Source organism: Megalops cyprinoides, chromosome 13 (genome assembly GCF_013368585.1).
Source record: "Megalops cyprinoides isolate fMegCyp1 chromosome 13, fMegCyp1.pri, whole genome shotgun sequence".
Lineage (NCBI taxonomy): Eukaryota > Metazoa > Chordata > Actinopteri > Elopiformes > Megalopidae > Megalops > Megalops cyprinoides.
In genome coordinates, this window is record NC_050595.1 from 16283308 (window position 1) to 16291614 (window position 8307).

Sequence of the window (8307 nt, forward strand, 5' to 3'; positions counted from 1 at the left end):
TTTCTGATGAAGAAATGTTTCGTATGAGCAAAATTATTTTTTTGATTCAGTTTCTTTGACACATGAAGTCACAGTAAAATAAATGCATGGCTTGGTTTAAATCCAGCAGATTCCAGAAATGAACACATTGTCAAAAACTATGAAAATACTTAAAGACTATGAATCACACACAAGCAGATTTGACTCCTGTGGTACCACACACTGTCCTTTTCTGTGTTCTATGTTTTAAAATCCCGCTTTGCTTCCAAAGCCAGATGATGAGTGTGTATATGTGTGGATGTGTGATGTTGCTGACAGTTGTCATTGGTCTAGAAGTGTGTATGTACATGTGAATATATAAATATATACACACACATACTATATATAAAAGATGTGAAACCACCTTAGTCAAAAATGACTGTTACATTATTTGAAAATATAATGGTGTTTGTATATTTAATATTTATCAGACAAGTATTTTATACGATTGTCATTTGCTATTTAGAACTTTACCCAAGCAGATCTTCTGAAAAAGTGCCAAATATGTTCCCATTTACAGATGTAATTCCTTTTTGTCACTTTAATTTATTATTATTTTTAAAACAGGTAGGAAGAAAGCCACACATACTAGATATGAAAATACATGTGTGTTATAAGATTCTTTTGTTATATATAATCTTCATATTCATCAAAATGTTTATGACAAAAACGTGAATGTAAAGTATTTTAAATGTAACTGTCAACTGTTATATCATGGTGTTTCTTGTAGGTAAGACAAAATATTTAAAATGTATCTTCATTGTAATCTGGGGCAACTGGGGCCACCTGAATGTAGACAAATAACCCCAGCATTACTGAACTATGTTTACATAATATTGTGTCCAAAACAAAGTCCTGTTGAACGTGAGTGAAAGTTATCTATAAAGAAATCAAAATATGCACATTATCACAATAAAGAGTTTCCTGTACACACCAGAGAATATAGACAATGATTTATTTTTGCCGTTTCCTTCATGGAAAATCCTTGCCCTTTTTCTCCTTAGAAAGGGCAGCAGGAGCAAAGCAAGATGTTAAGAGAGAAGACAGTTTGGTTGCAAGAAGAATTTACATCTGTAGGAATGGCTCCAGCTTTCCTTGCAGACAGCATCCGTTTTGCTGCCTTCAAAAAGCCCATGCTTTTACACACACAGCTACTTTAAGAAGTTAGACATCACCTCTGTCCTGTGGTTGAGGAAGCAGTTTTATTGTTCTGTGAAAGGAAAATCCAACACCCTCTTTTCTTGCTTGCTACTCTGTAAGTTCCATGCTTTTATCTCCAGGGCCTTTGTTTAGCTTGCGCTTTTGGGATTCCATTTGTTTGTGTTTCATTTGGCTTTAACAATGCCTTTGACATTAATTCTCTGGCTTTGACCTATAAAGATCAAACAATTATTTCCAACACATACCCATTCAGGCAATTAAAAAACCTTATTCCAGCTGGTGAAAGTATATTTTTAATGTGGGATGTGAGTGTGACATGAGGGTTTAGGATAGAGACTTTTAATCAAGAGGTTACACCCTTGACTAGTCAAGTGTGGCTACAGTAATTATCCAGCTGTATATATGGTTAACATTATAATGTAAGCAGTTTAAATTGCCCTGTATAAGAGCATCTGCTGAACAAATAAATAAAAACAGTGAGTGAGACAGATTGATTTGCCTTAGAGTCGGTTAGCTTAATCAGGCAATGAGTCAACTGGAAAAACAACTTTCCTATAGTCTGTTAAAGCCTTTCTCAGCTTTGTTAGAGCATGTGCTGTGTGTGATAAGGCACACTGTATGACATGAACAGGTCCTGGCAACAACTCCCACTTGTATTATTTCTGTGTTGCCATAGAAGTTGTTTTCTTTATTTCATCAATCAGTTCCCCATCCTACACCACCCCTTTAATTTTTATTCTTGTCTTTTTGCTGAGTGAGGGCTTCTCATTCCCCTGGCTTTCTGCTGTCTCTCAGTCTTTATTTAGATTAATCTCTCCTCACTCCATGCCCCAAAGTCTCTTTATGGCAGCTTTTTGTACTGTTGTTGTTTATAGTCAGCACGAGTTTCCTGCGTCTCCCTCCATATTCTGCATTTGAACAGTGCTTACTGTGTCACTTCACTGCCCTGCTAATAATGGCTGTTACCCTACAGTATTCTTATTCCGCAAGAGTAAAAAAAAAATCTGCCATAGTTTTTGGTGCATAATAATCGTCCTGTGTATAATATATATGTCTTTCGATGAAATATGTGAATGTCACAAGAGTTGAGTTTCTCGGTTTTCCTTTTAAAATTTCATCTTTGCGATTATTCATGGACAATATTACACTAACATTATTGAAAAGAACATTATGAATTCTGACTTTGTATTATATGTGCCTAGAATTTAAAAGCAAACACTACACTTCACCAATTACGGTTAAAAATATAATTGGCTGGATTCATAAACATTCTAATTACAGCATAAATATATTAAAAAAAAATTATACACAATGTGATGCGTTTCCCAAATATGTACAGCACGTTGAACAAATTATTTCCGTATTGAATGATATGGTACAAGATCATGTTAATAATGATCAAAGAGTGGGCAGTGTTGGGGGAACCTATGTAAATTCCCAGAAGGAGATCTGGATGTTGTCTTAACCCCCAAGATATCACACAGGAAGGGGTCATAGGCTTCAAATTTAGGGAAACTATCATAATCTGTCAATAAGAAAAATAAAGGCATTTTGGCATCACCACAGAGTAGAGAAGAGGTACAATATCAGGAGGATAGGTTTTATATAAAATATTATCCCTTAACAATGAAAATAAATCTTGGGAATGAGGGGACCCTACACATGCAGAAAGCACAGTATGTAATCATGGACAAATGGTGCCTCCACAAGTCAGACCAGCAACATTCAACCTGATCTCATGAGAAAGTGTCAGGCTGCATTACTACCGCAGTGGTGAAATCAGGTTTAACACAACACTGCTGAACTATAGGGCCTTACATTGTTATTCCTATAAACAGTTCTGTCTGTTTTGTCTACATGAGTGTGGGTGGTTTAAAGTATTATGCAGGCATTTTGTATCTTCATATCTGACATCAGAGCATCATTGTGAGAAAGCTGGCAGATACATCCTTCATTAAAAAATTGCTTAAAAACAGGATAATAAAAGTTTATAATAAATAAACATTGATTGCAAGTGAAGAGACCTGGTAAAACAGATAATTGCAAAACGTAGACTGGTTAAAACAAGGATTAACATTTTAAACATAAATGAACATAAAATAAATAAACCTAAAGCCCAGAAATCCCAAACCCTCCCCAGATATACCCTTCTTTTTCCCCTCACAACCCACCTTTTATCAGCTGGTGGGTGTAGCGATCCAATTAAGCAATTTATCAATTAGCCTATTGCCTACGACTTACACACACATTCTCATGCTTTTAACTGTTTGAGGTGAAATGGTCCACAAAAAGCTTCTCTATTGCAAGGTTTTGTATTTATATAAACACAGGACGCAAACACAAATGCACATTCAGACACACATATCTGAATAAAAACAGGAGGGAACACAAACATCCATAGTGGAGATTGTATCTTCACAATCATACGCCCTCAGAACAATTCATTAATTAATTATAAGATTATGACTCTCACAAAATTAAATGGGTTTTAAAGGGGTCACAGACAGGTTCTAAATGAATGAGAATGAGAATACATTTGGAAAAAATGTTCTAAAAAAGCACTTCACTATACATCTATCAATACATGGTTTATTCCACTAAACACCTAAACCTAGCTCCAAAAAAAAAGTAACTATATTTTCATTTTAAAATTAGCTGGAATTTGTGTCAAATATGTGTCCATATGAATTTCCTGTGATTGCTGTTCAAATAGATAACAATCGAATTGGTTTACTCAAATGAAATATCATGACAGATTAAAGGTTTTTTAAAGGTTTAGATAAATTAAGGTAATTGTTGGTGGGTGTGTGGTTAATTTGTGTCCCTAGTGAAAAATATCAAAGCCTTACTGTTGTAAGAAAAGAGTAAAAACATTCATTACTGAATAAGATTAATGGGAGTTTCTGTGCAGAGAACATTGTGTTCATGTGTTTGCCTTTTTCTCTCAAAGGTAGAAGAATATTACATTTTGTGTCAGTAAATATGCCACATGTATTTTACAAAAACTCCATGCTACACCAAAAATTATGTTAGGGACTACCTTTCGAATACTAGACTTGAATTTGTTGGATTGTAATTTGTAGATGTTAGGCGATCGAGAGAGGAGTAGTGCAGTCCTGAAACTGGCCATGACAGACACAGAAAGGGACTCTGATTGTAAGCATCAGCCAGTTTGCAGTTGCCATCTGTAAACCCATCCATCCAGTTCACATCCATAAAAAGGACTGATTGCAGGCTCTAATATGCAGACATCAGCCAGTGCAGAAAAAAAACTGTTTTGGTGTCTGCTGTTTGATGGCACTTGTAATAATTTTTGCAACCCACATAGTTTTGCAAAAACATTTTTTGCACTAATTTCTGCATTTCACTTTCTGTATTCATACAGACATTTACTGATTCACAGAGACGTATCCAAAAGTGTAGTGCATTTTTATTCAAACCCTTCACCTTCATTTTTTCAGTCACAGTAACATTTTTGAAGTGAAACACAATGGTAGTGGCAGGTAACATTATCTTTCCACAAATCTCCTGAGACATCCTCTTTGTGAGTCATAGCTGAAGATAATAATTTAATATTTAAACTCTTCACTGCCCCCTGCTGTACAGGCTCTGAGATACTAAGCAATACCTCCTCAGGCCACTTAAAATGGAGCTGCTTCTTTGCTGTGTTTTGTCTCTTAGGCCTAGCTCACACTGGAGACACTTTGCCCCCAGTTAAACTGACTGAAGTAAAACCTAAGGAAATCAGTCATGGGAGAACAGGTTCCTTCCATCTTTCACAACAAGAATAACAGCCCAGAATAGGGAAATGAGTTATGTCATCACACCAGAGGACAATGCACTGCTTGCACAACACGTAACTTAAACTTCAGATAACTGAAATTAAATGAGATAAGTGCAGAGAAAAATAACAAGTATAAGAACAACAATGGACAATTCAGAACAGACTGAAATTATTAATGCACTTTTGGTCTTCGGTCAGAGCATTCTGAGGCAAAAACATTTGCTTTATTTACAAGCACACTTATATCAAAGATGCAAATGACTAACTGCTGACACCCTTCTTGCTGCAGCTTTATTGTTTTTGGATGTTACATAGTTTAATGAACACAGGAGACGCGGTGGTTACTCGCTAACAAAAAGGAAGTGCATCAAGAAAACGTTCATCAAGAAAATGTGTTGCAATAGCTCAAGGGTAAAATATAAGGCATGGGAAAACTGATTGATTTCATTGCTGAGGCAGTTTGATCACTACCAATAACAAAAAAAAGTCTTTGTGGATTTGTTGGCTAGAGGGAAAAATGTGCAAAATCCTCAGTAATTACAACATTAATAAGACTTGTAATTCTCCACAAGGACATGCTGTGTTGTCATACTTAAAGTAGCACTTTGAATTTGGTAGTTTAAAGTTCACATTCATTAAGTCTATCAGTGCCATATACTCCGTACAAAGTGTTCTGCTTCATATGTTTGGAACATTGGAACATTTGGAGTTTAGCCAACCTGTAATCAGTTGCATATATTACAAAAACGATATAAAACAGATAGTTCTCGGCCTTATGTCTGATTGATCAATTCAGTGTTCCAGCCATGGGTATAATCATGGTATGCCATGGTTAAAACCTTCTTACCTTAATGCACATAATATCATCATGCCCATAAGCAAAGCATAAAGAAAACACATCCCTAACTGATAGCAATAGCAAAAATTCAGCTTAGCAGGGCCACAGCTTTAAATGAATCTGCAAAGTAAACAAAGAAAAAGCTAAGAAAGAAGCTAATGTAACAAATCCAGGTACATAATCCATTAGCTAAATGGCTTGTTAGCTAGTTAGTTACATACGATATCACCACCGGCACAGAGGTGAGCCAAATGGAAATTCTTGTACACTTTTGAATGTCTGAATACACTGAATACACATTTTGAAATGTCCAAATAGATATAAATAAAAAGCATAGCTATTAGCTAGTTTTATGGGGTTGGAGTAAAATTACTGTAGATCACCTGGGACACAGCCACCACTAGCCGCTTAGCTCCACCATGTAGTATTTTCTGCTGAATAGCAACCATTTCCCATTTCATTTTTGTTTTGCTCATGGTCATCTAACAAATGCAATTATTAAAACAGCTTTTTAAAAATGAAAATTTGTTCTTACAATTTTTTTGAAAATGAAGTAACCATTTTATGAAGGCAATAAGGCATTCAAGGGCATGATATATTGTATATAGTAAATATTTCATAAATACAGTTCTAAGTATAGGTCATTCTGTCATATATTTTAGGAAAAGTGAATGTTCATGATTATTATGATTAACATTCTCTGGGTCCAGTTCAGGCTTATGAATGAGGCTCAGGTTGGGTTCAGACATGAAGCCTTCGGATTCTGAGTAGTTATTAACATTGTTAATAAAATAGTGGTTAACAGAACAAATACCAGATTTCACAAACCTGTTACTTCATTTAAGGTGATGGTCTTGGCCTTAAAAGAAGAAGAAGAAGAAATAAAATACATTTGTTCTTATTTTCCCAACAAACACATCTGTTTTGGATCTGTGTGGGCTAGAAATGGTGCCTCCTCTGGGTTGGCCATAGTGGGCCCACATAGTGCCCACTGGGAATTGATCATGGGAGCAGAGTGTGCCCCACAGTTAGGGGACCATGAAGACAACCCACACCCAGTGAAGGCAGCCCACACCTGCTCCAAAACTGCCTCAGGAGGCCCACAGTTTGCACACAGCAAGAACACTATTAACACCCTGGACTGACCGCTCTGGACCTTATTCAGCCTCATAGCGTTTGTTGCAGTGGCCCAGTGTGAGCTGCCTATATTTTGTTATATATGGCAGTCAGTTTATATATTCAGTTTTTAGTGTCAGCCCTCCACTCTCTCACACTGGCACTGGCACCCATATACACACTAGTAATTTTGAGGTCTCAGCTTCTGAGTGCGATTTTCTGTAATGAGAGTTACAGCTTTTCGAAGGATCAATTTATGATTTTTAGAGATACATAAACAAACAAACAAAATGCATAGCTTTAAACAATGCTACCTGAGTGATTTAAATAAACACAGAAGCACTTCAGCTAGGTAGGTGTGACTCTGCCATATAGATAAATATTTCAGAATCCTGTATAACAACATATTTTGAGCATTATTATAGCCCCTTCTATGGCTACTGGCACTGACTGAGGTTAGCTTCTTTAAAAGTGGATTAGACCTTGTGTTGGGTTTCAGGAGATGTTTGCTTAGACACTTTCTTGTCTGCTGTTTCAGGGGAGCTTATCTCTCTTTGCCTCATCGTACATCCTGCTGGGATTCAATGCAGCAAAAAGGTCAAAACCACAAACTTTCAGCAAATTTGTTTAACTAATAAAAGTCAAACTGGCAATCCACAGACAGTCAGTTAATTGCAGGCTCTGTGCAGCCCTAATGCAATTGGAAGAAGAAAGACTTTTTAGTTGTGCCCCTTCATATCAAGGGTTTGTTTTCTGCTCATAATCCAATTGGAGCAGATAAGTCCTTGTGACCGCACAGATAAAATCTTTCCCTTTTTTGTAAATGGTACCTCCACATGAAGCAACAGCAAGGAAGGAAAAGGATGTTTTTAAGAAGTTAATGTCAGGGATGGCCCTGCTTTAATGAAATGAACAACTATCAACAAATTACATTCATAATTTACCAATGTCACCAAGACATCAAACATTACTATCTTGTTTTCAATAGCCCTAAATACCTGTTCTTTGAATGGACTGTTATGTCACCCAGCATGGTGATCTGTGTCCTGTGAAGTGTCTTGATTGCCATGATGATGATGATCATCATCATCATCATTATCATCATCATCTCTGCCATTACCTTTGCCAATGTACACTCATGAGTGTCAGTGGACAGCCTTAAAATCTGCTTTTGTCTTCCTGTACACTTGTCTTCCTAAACTTGGTGATCAAAGTTATCCTAATGATATTGTGAAACCACCTTTTTCGCAATAGTGTTAGTGTATAGCTGGAGTTGAATGGAAAAGGAGTGAGACGGAGTCACAGCAGGACTCTTCCTCCAAAGCAGAGGAGTTTCTGGGGTGTGTTCTGTACTTCCAGAGGAAGCTAGGCATCAATGCTGTTTTAGTAC